The following is a 23613-nucleotide window of genomic DNA, read 5'->3' on the forward strand; positions in this document are numbered from 1 at the left end:
TTTACAGGAGCCAGTCTGACAGACTATCAAGGCTGGGAATGGATGGAAATGGCTGAGCAGCATGCACTTATTTTGTTTTTTAAAAAGGAAGCAAACGTGATGCTCAAGAAGAAAATCAAACCAAGAAACGAGCTTCACAAATAATCACTCCTCTCCTCCCCAGGGCCGGGACCAGTTTCACTCTATAGCTATAGAAAAGACTCCCTTCTCCTGACTTCCAGGGGGTGGTGCAGGTGTGCAGCCAGCCCTGCTGGGAGGTGGTGCTTGTGCCTCTCAGCTTCTATGACGGGCCCCCAGCCCCGAATCTCAAAGTCACATTGTGCTAGGGATGGCCTTTCTCCCACTGCCCTCTCTTCTTCAGCCCCACCCCTGTCCCTCACCCCTGCCTGCTTTTCTGGGAAGAAGGATGGCTTCAGGGAAAGGCAGGCACCCCAAGGTCTTTCTTTGTGTAGACTACATTAATGGGAAACTCAGAGAAGAAACTCTAGGAGACCTACGGAGCTGTCACCACGTGCACGGGGAGGGAAGTTTTATGTTGAGGACCAGGATGTGAACATACCCATGAATTATCCTTCACGCCAAGGTAAATTGGATGGAGAAAAATATGTGTCAAGGAGGCGGAGACTGGGCTTGGCCAGGATCCTCATAGCACCTGGAGAAAGAGGCTCTCCCTTAAATTCACGTAACTACAAAACTATCCGAAGCCAATGACTCTTTCAGGCTTTCTTGAATAAGAATAACTAGCATGGGTTGAATATTTCTTGTGCTAAGTATCTTACTTGCATTAACCTTCCAAAACTCTATAAAGATCAGTATTATAACTCTCCCCATGTCAGAGATGAGTAAACTGAGGCACAAAGAGGTTAAGTAACTTGTCCAAGGTCACACAGCTGGGAGTGTGTGACCTGGCTCTGGTCTAAAGTGAGTATTTAGCATAAGCTGCTCGTTTCATCTCAATTACAACCCAATAAAGCATCTACCATTATTACATTTTACAGATGTTAATAGCTAACATTTTTGCACTAACTATAAGCCAGGTATTGTTCTAAGGACTAAGCAAAAACGCGCACACACTCTTTCCCACCATACTACATCATATCGTACCCATGGGAAGTACATAGAAAACTTTAAAGTAAGGAGGAAGGGGCTGATGCATCCCCTCTCCCCTTAGAGAAGGACACATCCGTACTCCCCCAGTGGCATTTGCCAGCATTCAAGAGCAAGATTACAGTGACATTTATAAATAAGAAACTTGCTCTTCATGGTCACACAAAAAAAGACTCAATACTTTCTGTGGAGTCTCAGCAGCCTCTAAGAGGAACAGAAACCGGCCAACGCAAGTGCTGTGGCTACTTTTTGTTTTTAAACTTTTCAGGGGTAACCACTGTGAAACTTGTGGTGTATTTCCTTCCGTCTTTTTCTGTGCATCTATAAATAGACCACAGATTTGTAGAGATACATTTTTATATTCTCTCTTATTCACTTAACATTATCTCACAACACTTTTCCTCTTTCTGGGAGGGAATGGGATGTAGTGGTTAAGACCACAGCCCAAATCATCAGAAAGTTTAGGTTCAAATCTTGGCTCTGACACTCTGTGACCTATCAATTCACTGAGACTTAGCAATTTTTTTTTTAACTTTTTTCAACCTTATTAAGGTATGATTGATAAATTTGATTGGCATAACAGCATAAAAATCGTTGAAAAATGATAAATAAAGAAAAAGAACCAAACATACTGCCTTTCCTATGTGAGCTATATATCAAGCTCACCAAAGAGTTGGTGAGGAAAGCACTCCTTTTTTTTTTGTAAACTTTTAAGTCCGGGGGTACATGCACAGGTTTGTTATATAAGTAAACTGCATGTCACAAGGGTTTCATGTAAGATTATTTTGTCCCACTGGTAATAAGCATAGCATGTGATAGGCAGTTTTTCTGACCCTCTTATCAGAGGCGTTTGAACCAGAGCACCTCCATCTTGAATAGATGCTGGGTAAAATGAAGCTGTGATCTACTGGGTTGCATTCCCAGGAGGCTAAGGCATTCTAAGTCACAGAATTAGACAGGAGGTCAGCACAAGATACAGGTCATAAAGACCTTGCTTATAAAAACAGGTTGCAGTAAAGAAGTCAGGCAAAACCCACCAAAACCAAGATGGCTACAAGAGTGACCTCTGGTTGGCCTCACTGCTCATTATATGTTAATCATAATGCATTTGCATGCTAAGAGACACTCCCACCAGCGTCATAGCAACGCACAGATGCCATGGCAACATCAGAAAGTTACCCTATGTGGTCTAAAAGGGGAAGGAACCCTCAGTTCTGGGAATTACCCACCCCTTTCCCAGAAAACTCATGAATAATCTGCCCCTTATTTAGCATATAATCAAGAAACAACTATAAAACTGGGCAACCAGCAGCCCCCGGGGCTGCTCTGCCCATGGAGTAGCCATTCTTTTCCTTTCTTTTCATCCTTAATAAACCTGCTTTCACTTTACTCTATGGATTCCCCTCAAATTCTTTCTTGTGCGAGATCCAAGAACTTTCTTGGGGTCTGGATCGAAACCTCTTTCCAGTAACATCTCTCTCCCTCCTCCCACCCCACTTCTTTTTTATTTATTTTTAAAGATTTAGGGGTACAAGTGCAGATTTCTTAAGTGCATATACTCATCACCCAAACAGGGAACATCATACCCAATAGGTAATTTTCAACCCTCACCCACCTCTCACCTTTTGGAGTCTCCAGTTTCTATTATTATTCTCTATATTTTCATATATACACATAGTTCAACTCCCACTTATAAGTGAGAATAGGTAGTATTTGACTTTCTGTTTCTGAGTTATTTCACTGAGGATAATGGTCTCCAGTTCTGTCCATGTTGCTCCAAAAGATATGATTTCATGCTTTTTCATGGCTGAGTAGTATTCCATGTTATATATACCACATTATTTGATCCAGACATCCACTGATGGACATATAAGTGGATTTTGCTATTGTGAATAGTGCTGCAACAGACATACAAGTGCAGGTATCTTTATGATATAATAATTGCTTTCCCTTTGGGTAGATACCCAGTAGTGGGATGACTGGATCAAATGGTAGTTCTATTTTTAGTTTGGAAAGCACTTCTGTATAGACGAATTCCAACTCTAAGTGCAGAAGAAATGATAAAATTAGAAAATCACCATTTGGCAACCTCTGTTCCAATACTTTTAATAACGTCTTCCTCGTCACCAGATTTTGACTAACAGTCTGTTCCCAATGATTTAGGCTTTTTCCAAGGTGACTTAGGATTTCTCTCGAATGCTCCTCACTTCCTTCTGAGCCCATGAACGTCATGCTTCTAACAGCCTGGCCAAAGTAATGTACCCTTTTTCTATCATATTCTCAAATTATTTCACTGCCCAATTCCAAAGCTGCACCCACATTTTGGGGTTGTTGTAACAGCACCCCCCACTTCCAGGTAACAAAATCTGCATTGGTTTTCTATGCATAGCAAATCACTATGCACTTAGCAACTTAAAACAATCCCCATTTATTATCTCGAAGTTCTGTAGGTCAGAAGTCTAGAATGGTGTGGCTGGGTTCCCTGCTCTGGGCTTTCCAAGCCTGAAACCAAGGTGTCAACTGGCTGCATTCTCACTGAAGCTTGAGATCCTCTTCCAAGCTCAGTCCCATTATTGGCAGAATTTTGTTCCTTATAGGACTGAAGTCCCTGTTTCCTTCCTGGCTGTTGGGCAGGGACTGCTCTCAGCTCTTCCAAGCCTTGAGCTTTCAGGTCCTGGCCCCATGGCTCCATCCACCTCAGCAGCAGAGAACCCCACCTCGTACCAAACCCTTCTCGAACTTCAAACCTCTCTGATGTCCTTTTTGCCACCATCTGGAGAAAGCACTGTGCTTCGCAGGGGCTGACAAGTTTCGGTGGGGCCTACCAAGATAATCTCCCAGTTTTAAGGTAATCTTATGCGTAACCCTAATTACATCTGCAAACTCTCTTGCCGTGCACCAAAGCATGATCACAAGAGTACTACGCCAGGAGGTGAATGTCACGGGGGCTGCTTAAGAACTCTGCCAACCACGCTCTCCCACCGGAAGTGCAACCTGCTTTTCATAGCCCACCTGCCACCCACACCCCAACTCCCACCCTGGGACTGAACATCACCTCTGCGTGTTGTTCTAGCTTCTTGCCCATTGCCTTTTCCCCTCTATCCTGGACAAGGAGGTGACAACCTTGGGTTTGGGAGGGCTGTTTGCTTCTTTATTTGGAAGAAAGAAAGAAACTTAACAGTAAGGGAGAATTATTTCATTTTCCTCTAAATTTTGCATTTTTCTTTTGGCTCCCTTCCTTAATGGGGCTGAGATGGAAGCAGGTGGCCCCTGTGACAGGCAACACTGCAACCCCAGTCATCGGTGCAGGGGCTGGGAGCAGCTCTGGAGTCAGATCTGCCGGGTGTCAATTCCAGTTCTGCGAATGGCCACTGTGACTTTGGGTAAGCTTTTTGTCTTCCTTGTGCCTCAGTCTCCTGGTTTATAACAGGAAGATAATAATAGTGCCTGCTCTACAGGGTTTTTATGAGGCATAAGTTAGTTGATATCTGTAAAGTCCTTAAAACAATACATGGCATAGTTAGCACAAAAGTGTTAGCTATTAACATCTGTAAAATGTGAATAATAATGGTGGATGCTTTATAGGATTGTGATGGAGATTAAATGAGCTCCTCTATGTTACATACTCACTTTAGACCAGAGCCAGGCACTCAGTAAATGCTCAATAAAAACAGCTGTTACAAAGCTGACCCAAGGGCTTCCTGGCCAATGGACCAGAGGAGAGTTCCCTTAGCATCTAGATATTGGAAAAGCATGCAGAAAACCCATCAAAGTCTCTCCATTAAGTTCAAGATCAAGTCCAAACACCTTACGGAGGTAGAAGGTCATGCAGTATCTGAAACAGACCTCTTCCCTCTCAGTGCTCCACATTTTCTGCTCACTCCCCAAATGGAGTCTTCCTCAGCCAAAACATCTTCTGAGCGCTGCACATCTCCCAACTTTCCCCTCCCCTGGACCCTCTGCCAAGAAGGGGCACTCTCTCCCTGCCACCCCTGGCCTCAAGCTTTTCCTGATTTGGTAGTCCACAGTCAGATCGCAGATGAAAAGTCGTTTCCTCTGGGAAGTCATCCTTGACCTGCTGCCCCGCCCACCGCCACACACACACACACACACACACACACACACACACACACACAGCCTCTCTGGCATGCTGTGTGTCCCCACCCCCAACCCCAAGGTCTGCCCAAGGTCTGTCTACCCCCCTCCACTCTCTCCCTATCAAAACCCCTCAAACGGTGATGTGATGGCCGGCCACCCCTCATTGTCCCCCACCACATTGCACACTCCATAAGGACTGGCTATTAACATATAAGTCCCCAGAACGTATCTTAGTCCTCCTTGTTGAAGGAAAGGAAGGACATGAGCATCAGAAGATGGCTTTCTGGACCCAGATGTGACTCTAACTAGCTGTGGCTGTGGACCAGTCATTCCCCTTTCTGGGCCTCAGTTTGCGTCTGAGAAACGAGGGTTTGGACATCGCAATTGCTGATATCCCTCCCTGCAGCAACGTCCCACAGACATCTCGGCACAGAGCCAACTAAACCTTAGGCCCCTCCACTTGTCAGGTGCTGGGTTTGGTTCAGAGACGGAGACCCTTTACAAGCCTCTTTGGTGCCTTCTGGATCCTGTAGGTGACCCCATTCCAGGGACGGAAGCTGGTGGAGATTGAGCACTCACACACTTCCAAGTTCAAGTCCAAAGCCAGGCCCTGGTGCAGATGTATCCTTTTTTCTTTACCAGCTTTATTGAGATATAAGTCATATACCACACCAATTCACCCATTTAAAGTATACATTCACCAATATGTGCAACCATTAGAACAGGCAATTTCAAGCCAGGCATGGTGGCTCATGCCTGTCATCCCAGCATTTTGGGAGGCTGAGGCAGGCAGATCACCTGAGGTCAGGAGTTCCAGATCAGTCTGGCCAACATGGTTGAAGCCTACGTCTCTACTAAAAATATAAAAATTAGCCAGATGTGGTGGCATGCGCCTGTAGTCCCAGCTACTCGGGAGGCTGAGGCAGGAGAGTCAATTGAACCTGAGAGGTAAATGTTGCAGTCAGCCAAGATCACACGATTGCACTCCAGCCTGGACAACAAGAGCAAAACTCTGTCTCAAAAAAAAAAAAAAAAACAGGCAATTTCAGAAAATTTTCATCCCCAAGAAGAAGACTCTTAGCCAGGTGGAGTGGCTCACACCTGCAATCCCAACACTTTGGCAGGCTGAGGTGGGAGGATCACTTGAGACCAAGAGTTTGAGACCAGCGTGGGGAACATAGCAAGACACTGTTTCTACAAAAAATAAAGTAAATAGCCGGGCGTGGTAGGTCACACCTGTAGTCCCAGCTAGTTGGGAAGCTGAGATGGGAGAATCACTTGGGCCCAGGAGTTTGAGACTGCAGTGAGCTATGATCGTACCACTGCACTCCAACCTAAGTGACAGAGTAGTAAGACCCTGTCTCTCTCTCTCTCTCAAAAATAAAAAAATAAAAAAATTTTGAAAAAGGAAGTAGAAGTCTCTCATGCTTTAGCTATTACCCTAATGAGTAGTCCTGCAAGTGTCTCTCTCTCACCCCTTTCTCTCTTTCCCACCGTTTTCTGTCTCTCTCCATCCATCCCTCTCTCTGTGATTTTTTTTTGACCCGCATGTGGTAGGTGGAGGAGAATAATGATCAGGAAAAAAAAAAAATACAAGTGTTCTTGTAAATCTCACCCATCTTTTTCCACCCAAAGAGAGAAAGTGGCTGAAGAGCTGTCCTTTATGACAGACCAGGAAGCCGCCAGAGGAGACAAAGCAGCAGTTACCACATCGCTGCTCAGACCTCCTCCAGCCAGCAAGAAGATCCCGCACCCAGGGACAGGACAGGGAGAAGCTGGGGGCTGAGGACCATGTCCCCCAACACCTCCCTATTTACTTTCTCTTCAAAATTGCAAGTCTCTGCTCAAAGCAAGGGCATCCATAGTTCTTCCACACAACTCAGGCGAGATTTTTGTTCAGAAGCTATTTCCTTTAACAATCTGCATTCCTTGAACATAACAAAATGTTTGGACGGGGAAAAAGCTTGAATCATTAAAACAAGGTTCTCAACCAGTTTTAAGATGGGGCAGGGAGTGTCTGGCAGGAAGAAGACGTGGTCATCACACAGGAAGCCCTGGAAAAGTAATGCAGGACAGATGGTAAGAGGGAGGCCAGTCTGGAAACAGAGATAAGAGGTTAGGTTCTGTATCCCCAAGGGAGGCCCTCCCATGCCACTGCCCAGAAAACCCTCTATCCTCTGTGTGTAAGGCCCGGGCACTACAGAGACTAAGCAAGGCAGGAATCTCACCTAACAAGAGTCTGAACCCCCTCCCACCTCTTACTGTGTGATATGATTTGGCTGTGTCCCCACCCAAATCTCATTTTGAATTGTGGCTCCCATAATTCCCAAGTGTCGTGGAAGGGACCCGGTGGGAGGTAATTGAATCATGGGGTCACGTCTGTCCCGTGCCGTTCTCATGATAGTGAACAAGTCTCACGAGATCTGATGGTTTTATAAAGAGGAGTTTGTTTGCACACACTCTCTTGCCTGCCACCATGTAAGACATCCCTTTGCTCCTAATTCGCCTTCTGCCATGATCGTGAGGCCTCCCAGTCATGTAGAGCTGTGAGTCCATTAAACCTCTTTCCATTTATAAGTTACCCAGTCTCAGGTATGTCTTAATCAGCAGCATGAGAACAGATTAATACACTGTGGTAGCTTGGTAATTTGCAAAGTATTCAGATTTCTGTCTCCATTTGCTCAATTGTGCAAATTGCACACAGCACATAGGGTATCTGATGCCTAATCTGACCCTGTCATTGGCTCATTTCTTTCTCTCTCTCCCTTTTTGTTTTGAGATGGAGTCTTGCTCTGTCACCCAGGCTGGAGTGCAGTGTGGTGATCTCGGCTCACTGCAACCTCCACCTCCCGGGTTCAGGCAATTCTCCTGCTTCAGCCTCCCAAGCAGCTGGGATTACAGGCGCCCGTCACCACACCCAGCTAATTTTAGTAGTTTTAGTAGAGACATGGCTCACCTTTTGAAATGGTTCTATCTCCATAAATGCTAGCACTGTGCCTAATTTTATAAGTATAATTTTTTCCATTGCGTGGAAAAAAAAAATTCTTTACATGAGAAATCACCAACACAGTCAGGACCCAGGGGCACCCAGGGGCTCCCAGGAATGCAACCAACATCCCAGAAGCCTCTGCTGTGTCTTGGCCACAATGCGACGTGCATCATGACGTTTTGGCATAAGAAGCATGGGTACCACTGGGCCTTCCCAGGATCACAATCTTTTCCATGTTGAACCCACAAGATGGGCAGCTCCTGCGAGCACCATGATCCTTCTGTGCCCCCAGCACCCACACAGACCCCACGTGTCCTGTGCTCCCCTGGATGAGGAGGACTCCACGGTGACTTCCTCCCAGAAGCCTGACCCCAGCACCGACGTTTCATATGCAAAATATCAAAGGGTTTTCAGTAACGAACGCATTTCCTGCCAGGGCTCAGATCTGCCTTCTTTGCCGGACACAGGGCTTTGGAACTCAAATGGTGCGGGGCAAGGAGAGACACAGAAAGTGGGTGTTTGTGAAAAGCCAGGTAAAGTTTACTTGTGGTGGGGATGGGGGGAGGCGACAGGGCCACTGTTTCTGCAGTGATGCTGCGCTGTGACCAGCATCCCCGCAGAGAAGGCTCCAGTCCTCTCACCCCCTCCCGCCTCCCCAGGAACGGCAGGCACACTGGCCCCATACTGGCGGGATTGCTTCTACAGGATCTGCGAAAAGTTAGTCCCTCGAGGGTGGGATTCCCCACCCCCCTTTTTTTTTCTTTTCCCACTCCTTTTCAGAAACAGGGCCTGTGCCTCCACGTCTCCGTTACACATATTGATTCTGACAGCTCAAATTAATATGTCAGATGCTGTGATCCTCGCTGGCGACAGGCCTTTTGACCCTATCAGCGCAATCTGCTTCCCTGATTGAAAATCTCTGCACCTCAAATTGATTCAGAGTTTTATAAACATCCTGCAGCCACGATTCAAGGAAGCCATCAATGAAAAACTTAGGAGAGCTTCATTTGCCTGCTTCTGCCCCCGGCCCCTCCAACCAGCAAAGCAACTAGCAAAGGGACAAAAGGAAGGCTGAGAGTTCCAGGGATCCCCAGCTGAGGTGCTCCCGCTACACACACCCACACACACCCTGCCTGCGTCCAAAAATGCAGTTGAAATGAGCCAGAGATGCCGGGAGCAGTGGCTCACACTTGTAATCCCAAAATTTGAGAAGCTGAGTCGGGCGGATCACCTGAGGTCAGGAGTTCAAGATCAACCTGGCCAACATGACGAGACCCCCTCTCTACTAAAACTACTAAAATTAGCTGGGTGTGGTGATGGGTGCCTATAATCCCAGCTGCTCGGGAGGCCGAGGCAGGAGAATTGCTTGAACCCGGGAGGTGGAGGTTGCAGTGAGCCGAGATCACCACACTGCACTCCAGCCTGGGTGACAGAGCAAGACTCCATCTCAAAACAAAAAGAGAGAGAGCGAAAGAAATGAGCCAATGACAGGGTCAGATTAGGCATCAGAGACCCTAGGTGCTGTGTGACCTTGAAAGAGTTCCTGAACCTCCAAGACTTGGTCTTCTCTTCATAAAATGACGACAATAAAACTACTCTGCTTGACCCACCAGCATTGCTGTAAGGATGGAGAGAGAGATGCGTTCTGAAAGCACTGATGAAATGCAGGGAATTGTGGCTGGTTGTTAGAACACACTGTGGAGATGGATCAAACAACATCGGCAAAACGCTGATCGCTGTAGACGCTGGGAGACGGGTACGGCACATGGAGAGTCACTAAGCTCTTCCCTCTAGTTTTGTGTATGTTTAAAATTTTCCCAACTAATATTTTTCTTTTTTAAAAGTTTTATTTTTAATTGACAAATAATTTTACTGTATATATTTATGAGGTACAATGTGATGTTTCAATACATGTATCCATTGTGGAATGATCAAATTAGGGTACTTACCATATCCATCACCTCAAATATTTATAATTTCTCTGTGGTTAGAACGTGTAAAATTCTTTTAGCTATTTTGAAATGTACAATACATTATTATTAGCTACAGTCATTTTACTGTGCAACAGATCACCAGGACATGTTCTTCCTATGTCACTGAAACTCTGCCCGCATTTGCCAACATCCCCTTTCCCCAACCACCTCCCCCCCATACCCACACTCCCAGGCCTCTGGTAAACACCATTCTACTCCCTACTGCATGAGTTCAACTTTTTTACATTCCACATATCACTCACTAATTTTTTTAAGAAGATATACGTCAAACCACAAAGTATGTGAGTGTGTGTGTGTGTGTGTGTGTGTGTGTACACCCACACCCAAGAAAAACGACCAGCTGTGGGGAAGAGACAGAGTTCTCTGCATAGGAATTGCCTGTCAGTAAGGATCCCTCTGTGCGGAGCCCTTTCAACTTCCTCCCGTGCCTCCAGCGCCCTCTCGGGACCTCTGGCTGGGTACTTAGCTGATAGGACGACCATTTGTCCATTCACCTGCTGTATGGCACCTTGAGCTAGTGGGGTGCGGGGACTAGAGTGTGCTGTGGTGACCTCAGTCCTCGACACCCAGCACATTGTTGATTAAATCAGTAATGCACCCTGCCAACCACTCGACCCCTCTGCCACCTTTGCCACACGCAGGCCTCCCTGCAGCCAGCCCATCAGGAAGCTTCCAGAACCTTCTGTTTTGTGGCTGCTTTCCCAGTTATCCACAGCCAGCCAGCCCCAAGCCAGGCAGAGTGGACTAGAGGAGACCAGCATCTGATTTAGGTTTCTCTGTGGGTTCTCAGGGTCCAGGGAGGGTCTCAGGACCCTGACCACAGCAGCGAGGAGCAGGTCGTCTACTTGTCAGCAGGTTTTGACAGCAGCAGGCAGGGCAGGCCCCATGATACTGGTTCTCCTATTTCCTCCCCACATGGACAAAAGGAACACAAAATTTCCCCCAAACTTCTCTAGGACCTAAGGGTAACTCACGGGGGTCCCTCACCACCCACTCCCAGAAGGTAGCATCAGACTCCCTCCTTCTACCTCTGCCCACCCCTTCTATCGCCACCTCCACCAGGTCACACTGGGGAGAAAGAGTGCACGGGAGGGAAGAGGGAAGACTGAAGAGGAAGGAGGGGAAGGGGAAGCTGTGATTCTTGTGTGAACTGAGAGACACTGACCACAGCCCACACCTACTGTAGGGCCCCACTTTGGGTCCCAGGATCCATCTCAAGCCACGGGGGCAGTTTTCACCAGTCTCAGTTCCTCTTGGCGAGGGGACGGGCAAGAATGGCACAGGTCATCGGCCTCGAGGGAAGCAGACAGATCCCTCTCACAAGTCACCACCCTGGAGCTCTGGAAAAAGAATGGCCAGCTTACCATCATCTCCTCCCAACTCCTCACCCCTGCACTTCCCAAGTTGTTACAAATCCAAATGCCTTCTGAAGGGTCTCCCTGAGTTCCAGGGAAGCAGAGAAACTACTCCCCACCCATTGCCTCCATATAGGCAACAACAAATAGATGCAACATTCACATCTTCAAATTCAATCTGTCTAGGGCGTTCTCACTCTCCAGCCCTGCCTCCCTGGTCCAGGTGTGTGTGCAGTCCAGGGGAACGCAGGGACAGCCCTAGGCTCAGACCCTGGCTGCTCCATTAACAAATTCCTTCATCTTTCTGTGCCTCGATGCTCTCATCTGGGAAAAAAAAAAAAAAGGATAAACCAGGCACAGTGACTCACACTCATAATATCCCAACATTTTAGGAGGCCAGGGTAGGAGGATCAATTGATGTCAGGAGTTCAAGACCAGCCTGGGCAACATAACAAGACCTGGTCTCTACAAAAAATAAAATATTCACCAGGTGTGGTGGCACAACCCTGTGGTCCCAGCTACTTGGGAGGCTGGGGCAGGAGGATCGCCTGAGCTCAGGACTTGGAAGCTGCAGTGAGCTATGATCATACCACTACACTCCAGTCCAAGCAGTGATGCAAGACCCTATCTCTAGAAAAATTAATTAATTTTAAAAAATAAAAAATGGAAATAATATTAGTAATTGTATTTGCTTTGTAGGATTGTTTTGAGGACTAGCAAGTTCATATTTTTGAAGTGCTTAGAGCAGTGTCTAATAATGATAAATAAACCCTGTGAGTTAGATCTCATCCTTCTCATCACTATTACTGTTAATTACTGGCTTCCTTAAAATCGACCTTTTTCTTCCCTTCTTCCAAACTGAGCTTACTCACTCCTTAATCTACCAAGGAGTCAGTTCTCAAAATCCAAATTCTTTCTCAAACTCAAATACGATGTTTCTTTCTTTCAAATTCTCCTCCTCCCTACAGACCTGACTCTCATTCACTCATGGTGCCTCATGACCCTCCAGACACACGATTTTTTTTCCTTGCAAAACCAACAAAATGTCCTTTATTCATCCGTGAGCTTGTATTAATTGTGGCTGCCAGTTTACAAAGTTCTTTTTATTATTTATTTATTTTTAGAAACGGGGTCTCTCTTTGTCACCCAGGCTGAATTGCAGTGGCACAATCATAGCTCACTGCAGCCTCAAACTCCTGGGCTCAAGCGATCCTCCCACCTCAGCCTCCCAAGTAGCTGAGACTTAGAGGTGTGCACCACCACACCCAGCTAATTTTTTCTTTTTTTAAATAGAGGTGAGGTCTTACTACATTACCCAGGCTAGTCTCAAAGCCCTGGTTTCAAGTAATCCTCCTGCCTTGGCCTCCCAAAGCATTGTAATTACAGGCGCGAGCCACTGTGCCAGGGCTAAAAAACTCTTTTACTTACAATATGCCATTAATCCTTGGTGGGGGCTGGGAAAGGGAAGCAGTTTGCCCCCGCCCTTTCCCTTCCCACTTACACTTTGTAAGCAGAGCTGAAGCTGGACTCCTGGCCTATCTGACCCTAAGTTCACGGTTCTCCCGGAACCTCACCTGCCCCTGGTGAGACACACGCCTGAGAACTAATGCTGGGCTGAGAGGAGAAGCCGTGTTCAGGACCCTTCTATTCCCCACTTTAGTGGTCTCTAGAACTGTTCATCTGAACTTTTTGGTTATTCCTAACTATAAAGTGGTGGTGGGGATAAAGGTCAACATGGGAAAATATTTGTGATACATCACTGACTTAAAAATAGGTTATAGTGGCCAGGCGCGGTGGCTCATGCTCGTAATCCCAGCACTTTCGGAGGCCGAGGCAAGCAGATCACTTGAGGTCAGGAGTTCAAGACCAGCCTGGCCAACATGGTGAAACCCCATCTCTACTAAAAATACAAAATTAGCCGGATGTGGTGGCTTATGCCTGTAGTCCCAGCTACTCGGGAGGCTGAGACAGGAGAATCACTTCAACCTGGGAATCGGAGGCTGCAGTGAGCCAAGATCGTGCCACTGCACTCCAGCCTGTGTGAGACAGAGTGAGACTCTGTCTCAAAAAAAAAAAAAAAAAAAAAAATAGGTTATAGGCTGGGTGCAGTGGCTCATACCTGGTATCCCAGCAGTTTGGGAGGCTGAGGTGGGATCGCTTGAGGCCAGGAGTTTGAAGCTGCAGTGAGCCATGATCATACCACTGTATTCTAGCCTGCAAAACAGAATGAGACCCTGTCAAAAAACAAAAAAAAACAAACAAAAAAAAACTTATAAAGTATTATGTGCAACAGGGTTTCATTTTTCTGAAAATACACACATTTAAAGAAGAGACTGGAAGGATAGAACTTCAGCTTTGACAGTGGTAGAATTCATGTTTTATTCTCTTGTTTATCTGTACTTCCTAAATTTTCCACAAAACACATTATTGCATTTTTAATGTAGGAAAAAAATGAGACCTGGGGACAATGGACTCAGATGTCCAAATGTTCTGATGTTCACTGGAGGCTGCAGGGCTTAGCGCTTTCTGCTTACCGAGGAGAAATGACAAATGATAGGCTCTCCCTGCTTGTAGCCCTAAGCCCACAGGCTGATGGCAGCCTCTACATTTCCAGGAAAGCCTTGGTTCCTCCTCAGACTCAGAGTAGGGCTGCCAGGAATGGGCACCACCAGCCCCACTGGGGAGAGAAAGTGCTGTCACCTGCATCACCGTCACCAATGTGGGGCTCCTTCGGGGCCTCGCCAGCACTTGCACACTTTATTTTTTTATTTTGTTTAATTTCCATAGGTTTTGGGGGAGCAGGCGGTATTTGGTTGCATTAGTAAATTCTTTAGTGGTGATTTGTGAGATTTTGGTGCACCCACGACCCAAGCAGTGTACACTGAACCCAATTTGTAGCCTTTTATCCCTCACCCCTTTCCCACCCTTTGCCCCTGAGTCCCCAAAGTCCATTGTATCATTCTTATGCCTTTACATCCTCACAGCTTAGCTCCCACTTATGAGTGAGAACATATGATGTTTGCTTTTACATTCCTGAGTTACTTCACTTAGATTAGTAGTCTCCAATCTTTTTTTTTTTTTGAGACGGAGTCTTGCTCTGTCACCCAGGCTGGAGTGCAGTGGCCGGATCTCAGTTCACTGCAAGCTCTGCCTCCCGGGTTTACGCCATTCTCCTACCTCAGCCTCCCGAGTAGCTGGGACCACAGGCGCCCACCACCTCGCCCAGCTAGTTTTTTGTACTTTTTAGTAGAGAGGGGGTTTCACCGTGTTAGCCAGGATGGTCTCGATCTCCTGACCTCATGATCCACCCGTCTCGGCCTCCCAAAGTGCTGGGATTACAGGCTTGAGACACCGTGCCTGGCCGTAGTCTCCAATATTAAATCACTTGAACCTGGGAGGTGGAGGTTGGAGTGAGCCAAGATCGTGCCACTGCACTCCAGCCTGGTTGACAGAGGAAGACTCCATCTCAAAAACAAAACCAAAAAAAAAAAGAATAGTCTCCAATCTCATCGAGGTTGCTGTGAATGCCATGAATTCATTCCTTTTTATGGCTGAGTAGTATTCCATTATATACATTATATATACACAACAGTTTATTTATATTGTCATTGATTGATAAACTGGTTCTATATTTCTGCAATTGCACTTATGCATTTTAATCATTTAATCCACTCCACATCCTCAAGGTAAGTGGGACAGTTATCCTTTTCTCCATCCCACAAATCAGGAAACTGAGACCCAGAGAGGTGAGGGGATTTGCCCAAGATCCCACGACAGTCAGAACCAGGGATCCACAGAGCCTGGCTTCCCGGCATTCAGTTTACCGCACACACAGCAGATCCCATAGGCACCTGGGATGGCCCAGGATTTATGGTGGGCATGTTGAGAAGCCACACCAGCCGTCTTGTTTCTCAACTATCTCCCTCAGGTCCTTCTAGGTCCCAACCCTGCCTGGCCTCAGAACTTCCTGACTGGAACCACTCCTGAGCCAGGTGACTGCAGAAGGACCTGGGTATGTTCATTGGCTAATGCAACTATGACAAGAGACCACATGCTGGGTAGATAAAATGACAGTGATGGATTGTCCCACCGTTCTGGAAGCTTGAAGTCTGAGATCAAGGTGTCAACAGGGTTGGCTCCTACTAAGGGCTCTGGGGAAGGATCTGTTCCAGGCCTCGCTCCTTGGATGGTAGGTGACCATGACTTGATGGGTAGGTGGCCTTGGCTTGGTTGATAGGCGGCCATGGCTTGGCAGGTAGGTGGCCATGGCTTGGATGCTAGGTGACCGTGGCTTGATGGTAGGTGACCGTGGCTTGGTGGTAGGTGATCATGGCTTAGATGGTAGGTGACCATGGCTTGGATGGTAGGTGACCATGGCTTGGTGGTAGGTGGCCATCTCCTCCCTGTGTCTTCACATGGTCATCCCTCTATGCCTGTCTGTATCCTAATTTACTCTTCTTATAAGGACACCAGTCATATTGGATTAGGCCCCACCCTAGTGACCTCACTTTAATTTAATGACCCCATTAAAGACCCTATCTACAAAGATAATTATATTTTGAAGTACTGGCAAGTTTAGGACTTCACTATTTGAATTTGTGGGGGAGACACAAGTCAACCTGAGAAGGGTGGGAAGACAAGGAACAACAGGGGAAAAAGCTGGCAGTGACAAGTCCTGGGATTTGGGGCAGGGGTTATAACAGAAGGAAGCTGGAATGATGGGTGCCGACAAGGGCAGGTCGCCCATAGGCTAGTGTGAAACAAGGAGACTGGCCCAGGGCCCAGATGGCCAGTCTATGGAGACTGTCACTCCACTGGCAAGGGAGGCAGGTGCACCATAAAATATTTTTACCTGTAAAGAAGGATTATTATAGGATAATTGCTTTCCTAAGCAAGAAGAAGCAAAAATCAGGAAGCTCTGGGACTTTGGACAAGTCACTTCCATATCAGTAAATGAAGATTAACCAGATGGCTTCCACCTTCCCCTCCAGCACTGATGTTTTCAAATTCTAAGACAGTGAATCTTTCTCCGAATTTCACTGGAACTGATAAGATTTCATCTGGGCCTGGCACGTAGTAGGTGCTCAGATAAATCCAGCTTCCTCCCTCCAGCTGCTACCTTCCACTCTACAGCTATCATCAACTCCCAGGTCCTCCTTTTGAGTTAAAACAAGAAAGAGGAAGAAGAGGGAGCATATTAGATGCTGGGTGTATGACACCCTTGGGGAAAATGCCCCAGAAACTAATGACAGTGGCTGCCTCCGAGAAGGAGAAACACAATAGTGAGGGGTCAGAAATGAGAGCAATTTTCATCTTCACTGCATATTTCTTTATACCTTTTGCTTTTTAAACCACTTGGATGTATTACCCATTAAATTAATTTTACAAGATTACAAAAGAATGGGATAACCAGTGCACACAGAGTCGTGAGTTTGTGACGGTTCCTGGCTCCTGGTCATCTCCAGCCCAACCTCATCAGCGGGTCTGGTCCTTCGTCTTTATCCTACTACTGAGCTGCTGACCCCACACGGTACCAAGTAGCCCCTACACAAATCCTATGACGTTCACACCAACCTTGGAGCTAGGGAATAGTGTTGTCCCCATGTTAGAGGGGAGAAAACCGAGGAGCTCAAAAGACAAGAAACTACCCGAAGATTCCACCAGGTGTGTCCAGCTCCTGAAGCTACACTCTGGGCCATTAGTTGTTGCCACTCCAACCCCTCCTGCCCCACATCCACTCCGAATGTGCATGTTCTGGCCCCTCAATGTAGACCAAGGATGTAGAGAAAAGAGTTTGTCTCATTTATTTTTATATTCTCCATCCCTCCCCTTTCTCCACCCCACCCAAAAAATAATAATAGTAGCTTTCCTAGCCCTGAGCAAAAATAAGCATTTGTTCAATATTTGCTGGACTGAATTAAACTTATCAAAAACAGAGTCCCCTTCCAGACCACAGCCTTTGTCGTCGTCATCATCATTATCATCATCGGCAAATGTTTCATGAGGCATCTACACTGTGCTAGGATCTGGAGAAGACTTATAGATGTTTAAGCCTAGCACATCTAGAAAGAGCTTCTAGATAATACTTAAGGTAGGGCAGATTATGGAGCACCTCTGGAAATGTTTGCAGAACTGCCTTTTCCCTCCTCCTATTCCACACACACCCATGCACACTCATAAAATATTCTCAGTTCAGTTAAGATGTTTCAGCCATAAATCCATCACGGTGGGGCAGGACGTTTTATTTAGCAATTACAGAGTTGCATTGCAAAGCAGTTATCAATTCAAGGAGGAAAGGTGCTCGGCTCACCTATCTCCTCATCTCCCAGCTCTAGCAGAGACACCTGTCAGAAGGAGATATAGCAGCTGCCTTTCAGGTCCGACATCTCTGAGGCCTGGCTGGGATGAGGCTGGCCCCTGGGGCTGGGCAGGGTGCTTCTAGACAAAACTAGGACTGGGTGACCTCCTCAGATGGGAGTAGGGCATGGCTTTCAGAAGGAACCCCCCACCAAAAGCAGGGAATTCTCCTTCATCCCCTTGATCCTTAAGAGAAGGGGCTTGCCCTGCCCTGTAAACCAGAAAACTGGTCCTAAAGTTTGAGATCAGAAGCATTTTGCTGCTGGAGCTTTCTCAGAGAAGGGAGGTCAGTATTCTAATGCCACGGATAATAGTCAGAGAGTCATTCTCACGGGAACTAAGCTTTGCCTATCACTGTTAAGTTTACAAAACACCTGCTATGCACCAGCTCATTAGCTATTATTTCACAATGGTCCAGTGAGGTCAGCAGGGCAAATGCTCTATACCCCTATGTTCACTTGAGTCACAATGAGATAAGTGACTTGTTCAAGATCACACAGTTAGTTACTGACGTATATTAGGCTGGATCATCTGAGGCTGCCTATGAAGATGGACAACCCCAGTCTTCTCCCTTTGACTTCAGAGGAGAAAGAGAAGGCTTGATTTGTACTTTGGATGACGGAGCCCCCCAGTGGGGTAGGAGTCACTCTGTCCACAGTGACCACACACAGCTTTCAAATCCATAGGTCCCTTCGTGGCTTTGGAAGAGGAGGAAAAGCTGCACCTTGGACCTTCTTTATTCTCCATTCCTTTCTGTCCTCCAGGACCAATGGGGTAGGTCAGCCCCAGTGAACTGTCAAATGACCACTGAAGGAGGAAGTGAGTGCAGAGTGTGACACCACTCACATCCCAGCCCAGACTGTTTGCTCAGCTGGGAGAAGTGTTGCAATTCTTCTTCCTGCAGAGATAACAACCCCTTCTCATCGCTTCAGGCATCACCTCTCTCCTCTAGGCTGCGCTCCTACTTGTCAATCTCTGCTTTGACCTTGTTTCCAGTCTCCAGGAAGGACATTTGCATGTAGCTGCCTTGCCCCATTGCAATCTACAAACCTGAAATCAGGGCTGTTCATTCCATTCCCCTTAGGCCCCCACTTCCTCTCACCTTCTCTCTCCCCAAGCTGGAAACCTCAGATCATTTCTGAATTCTTTCTTCCCCTTTGCATTTAAATGGATAGAAGTTCCATCAATACATTTTAAGACTGTTCAGTCTCATTGCATTTCATGCTTAAGCCTCAAAGAGACCTACAGAAACAGCACTGCTGTTCACTCCATGGGCAAAAGCAGGGAAATCCAACCCATTTGCAGTGGGAGTCTCTTCCTCTCCCTCCTCTGTGGCCCTGACTCTAGACTTGGGCTCCAAGATGCTGGAATGGTGTCTGTCCCCATCACTACCCCGCACACAGCACAGTGCCCTGGTAAACACAAGCCCTCAGAAACACTCCCTACACCAGGCACTTAGAACTGAAGAAGTTTTGTTTTGGTTTGGTTTGGTTTTTTGTTTTTTGGTTTTTTGGTTTTTTGCTTTGTTTTGTTTTTTGAGACTAGGTCTCTCGCTGTCAGCCAGGCTGGAGTGCAGTGGTGTGATCATGGCTCACTGCAGCCTCAACCTCCTGGGCTTAAGCAATCCTCCCACCTCAGCCTCCCAACTAGCTGAGACTACAGGCATGCACCACCATGCCTGACTAATTTTTGTATTTTTTGTAGCGATGGGGTTTCAACACGTTGCCCAGGTTGGTCTCAAATTCCTGGGCTCAAGTGATCCCCTCCTGCCTCGACCTGCCAAGTTGCTGGGATTACAGGTGTCAGCCACCATGCCAGGCCAGGAACTTAGAGTTCTTAATACTAGTCTGCCTTCTAGCATTCTCCAACAATGGGGAAGGAAACCAGAAAACAAACAGAAGGGACAGGTGTTTGGTTTAGGAACCACCTTCACTCTGGCCGGCCGCATTCCATTGTTAAACCTATCTGCTGGTACTCCATTTTTAAACGAGTCTGACTCCATCCATCTACCCAGCCTTACTCCCCAACAGCTTCTGACAAACTTGCTCTGAAATATGGACACACATATCTGGGTCCAGTGCAGTTTAACTCAGGAAGCAATGCCCGCCCTATTGCCCAAGCGAGCAGGCAAGCGGCAGGGTCTTGGGGGTGAGAATCACGAGCCCTGCCTTGCCTCTCTTCTTACCAGTGCTGGAAATGCCATTGACAAGGAACAATCTATACGATGAGATGAGACCTCAAAAGCAAATGCGTCTGGGCACAGTGGCTCACACCTGTAATCCCAGCACTTTGGGAGGCCAAGGCGGGCAGATCACCTGAGGTCAGGAGTTTGAGACTAACCTGGCCAACACAGCAAAACCCCATCTCTACTAAAAACACAAAAATTAGCCAGGCATGGTGGCAGGTGCCTGTAATCCCAGCTACTCAGGAGGCTGAGGCAGGAGAATCGCTTGAACCCAGGAGGTGGAGGTTGCAGTGAGCCAAGATCGTGCCATTACACTCCAGCCTGGGCGACAAGAGCAAAACTCCATCTCAAAAAAAAAAATAAAAAATAAAAAAGCAAATGCACCTGGGAGAACTAAATGTTGACTTAAGTTCATGCTAAGGTGTAAATGACTGCTAGCAGGTTCTTTCCTGAGCGCTGATTGATGATAAAGGAGGAGGAGAAGGCACACCCAGAGTTGATGCAGTCAACATGCTTTCGTGGACAGAGCACTGGGCTGAGTCTGGGGCTGGGAGATCTAGTCCCCACTCTGCCTATCATTTATCTGATGATTTTTAGGAATGTTATTCTACCTTTTTGAGCCTCAATTTACAAATCTATAGCAGGGGACAATTCAACCAGGTAATCTCTAAGGTCTTTTCAGATCTGGCAAATTGTGATTCAGCTGTAGCCTCTAGCCTACCTCCATTTGTCTTCTTAACCTCACACTGTGCAGGTAACATTATCATACATATGCCGAAAACTCCTGTTGTTCAGACCAAACAATGCCTCCCAAGCAGATTTAGAAACCAAGGTCATCAAAACCCTGACAGAGAGGAACAGAAGACTGAAGCTCAATATACTCAACGATCCTTTGGAATCACGGGGGTGGAGCTCCGTTAGACATGACATAAGACCCTGTGGTCACACATATGAAATTACAATCATCCCTCAGACTTGTGGAGTGAGTTACTATGAGCCATCCCCTTTCCTATCCCTTTTCTAAGTTGATCTTCTCTAAAACGGTGGGAAGCAGACAGGGCAAGATGTTTCACCCCCATTTCACAGATTGAGAAACTGAGTCTCAGACAGAGGAATCATAGCAAGTGAGTGGCAGCCAAGCCTCCAATTCAGATCAAGTGAGGAGTCCTCATGTCCCACGTGCCCACCACCCACTCCCACTTCCTTTCTCATTTTCCACCTCTGTTTCGAGATACAAAAGTGAGGGAGAAAAAGGCAGAGGGAGGCAGCCCTGCCAGAAAATCTGGGTGAACGGAGAAGTCCACGGAGGCTCAGTCGCTCCTGTCAGCTCTCTCCTCTCCCCCTCCCTTCTCGCTGCCTGGAGCCAGAAACCTCAGACCACCACCTTCCTACTGCAGCCTCCCGCCTGGGACAGCGCCTTGTCCCTGTGCCCCATGAGGCCAGCTTGCTGCAGCAAGCCTCGTGGTGGTTAACTCTCCTTTGCCCCTTCCCCTTCAGCTCCGCCCCACCAAAGCCAGGCCTACTCTGGGATCATTATGAAGCAGGTGACCTCTGCTCATGACTAATTGTGCAAGTAGGGCAGAGGTAAGAACAATCCCAGGAAAGAGGGTGGAGGCGGGGAAAGAGAGAGAAAAATAAAAGAGAGAGAGAGACAGACAGACAGAGTGCTGCTTTAATAAGAGGGTAATTGCCCTGTTTAGGATTACAATCTGCCAGTATTTCACTAAACTTTATGACACATGATGACAAGTTAATAAGCCGGATGCCTCACTGTGTGCCTTAAGCAGATGCTCCATGGGTTACCTCCCATGCCTCCTCATGCAGGGAGGTAACCCCCATAGCCAGAAAAATACACAGGGCCAGCCAAAAGAAAAAAAAATCCCCAGGAAGGTGTGGGAGAAGAGAGCCGCTAAGGTGGGGAAACTGGTTATTTCTGTTGTCAAAATGGCCCCAGCAATAAATCACCATTAATAATACTGTCATCTATCAAAGAGGAGCTCTGGTTGCCAAGGCCTTTGAAGTGGCAGCACCTATAATTTCCCACCTATAAAAGGTACCTTTGTGCATATGTCACGCTGGAAGATGACAAGAGCAAGACACCAAGGAGTTCACACCGTCTCCACGCCCATCCCAATGGCGAACCCTTGGAGTGCCAAGTTGTGCCCACTCCCTCCCTCACGCAGGATGGCCCGGGGCCTGCCTGACTTCATTCACTTGCTTGAAGGCAGAGGGGCTGGGTGAAAGGAGGGGTGGGGACTGCCAGGAGTGGCCGCGTGTCCAGACAGGTCGGGAGCTCCCAGCCTCTCTCACCAGCTAGCCACGCTGTGATGGGGAGGGACACCTTCCATCCTCCCCTCAGCTCCAACCCCCAAGAGCAAAGGCCTGAGGGAGCCTGAGGTCTAAGGCAGTGTCTGTCAAAAAGGGAGCCCTGCCGGGCATGGTGGCTCATGCCTGTAATCCTAGCACTTTGGGAAGTCGAGGCAGGTGGATCACCTGAGGTCAGGAGTTCAAGACCACCCTGGCCAGCATGGTGAAACCCCGTCTCTACTAAAAATACAATAATTAGCCGGGCATGGTGGCGGGCGCCTATAATCACAGCTACTCAGGAGGCTGAGGCAGGAGAATCACTTGAACTTGGGAGGTGGAAGTTGCCGTGAGCTGAGATCACGCCACTGCACTCCAGCCTGGGTGACAAGAGTGAAACTCCATCTCAAAATAAAAAAGGGAGCCCTAACACAGCATCACCAGGGAGTCTCCCCAGGTGCCCCTGCTAGGGATCGGGAAATTACGGGGGGCATGGGACATGAGGACACTTCACTTGACCTGAGTTGGAAGCTCGACTACCACTCACTTGCAGTGATTCCTCCTTCTGAGACTCAGTTTCTCAATCTGGAAAATGGGGGTGAAAATTCTTGCCCTGTCTACTTCACACAGTTCCACAGAGGAGCAAATTAGATAAGGGATGGGAAAGGGGAAATGAGATGGTCATAGAATCTGCATCTTGATCCAGCTCCCCAGGAAGTGAGTTTCACAGACACAAAGGTTTAAGAAGCGCTGGCCTGCAGTCCTTTCCCCTCTGCCGAACCCGGAGCATGAGTGCTGTAGAAAGGTGGCTAGGGCTGCCTGGCCAGAAATTGATCACCTCAGGGTTCTGGAGGCTGGAAGGCCAAGACCAAGGTGTCGGCAGGATTGGTTCCTTCACACGCCCCCTCTGTGGCTTGCAGGTGGCTGTCTTCTCCCCGCTTCTTCACAGGGGCTCCCCTCTGCACTTGTCTGTGTCCACGTTGCCCCTTACCCAACAAGGACACCATTCCTATTGGACTAGGGCCCACACTAGTGACCTCATTTTAACCTAATTACCTCTTTAGAGACCCTATCTCCAAATACAGTCACAGTCTAAGGTACTGGGGTTAGGACTTCAACATATACATTTTGAGGGGGACAGAATTCAGCCCCTAACAGGCCTTAAAGCTCATCCCAGGATGAGCCCTGACCAGACAAAACAAAAAAAAAAAGGCCCTAAAAGCC

The 23613-nt window shown here is 47.4% G+C and overlaps 1 long non-coding RNA gene across 5 annotated transcripts in view; it reads right to left on the reverse strand.

Moving 5' to 3' along the window:
- Window positions 1–5411: 5411 nt before the first annotated feature.
- The window catches only part of LOC144330603 (uncharacterized), a 48265-nt gene continuing 30063 nt past the window's right edge, over window positions 5412–23613 (reverse strand). For 4 of the 5 annotated variants that reach the window (XR_013396891.1, XR_013396888.1, XR_013396887.1 and 1 more), the window contains 2 exons: window positions 13663–13757; window positions 10039–11528 (listed from right to left, as the gene is read on the reverse strand). This is a non-coding gene — a long non-coding RNA (uncharacterized LOC144330603). Of the gene's footprint in view, window positions 7260–10038; window positions 11529–13662; window positions 13758–23613 lie in introns of those variants that run through there. The other variant, XR_013396890.1, reaches the window with a different exon arrangement.

Source organism: Macaca mulatta, chromosome 8 (genome assembly GCF_049350105.2).
Source record: "Macaca mulatta isolate MMU2019108-1 chromosome 8, T2T-MMU8v2.0, whole genome shotgun sequence".
Taxonomy (NCBI): Eukaryota; Metazoa; Chordata; class Mammalia; order Primates; family Cercopithecidae; genus Macaca; species Macaca mulatta.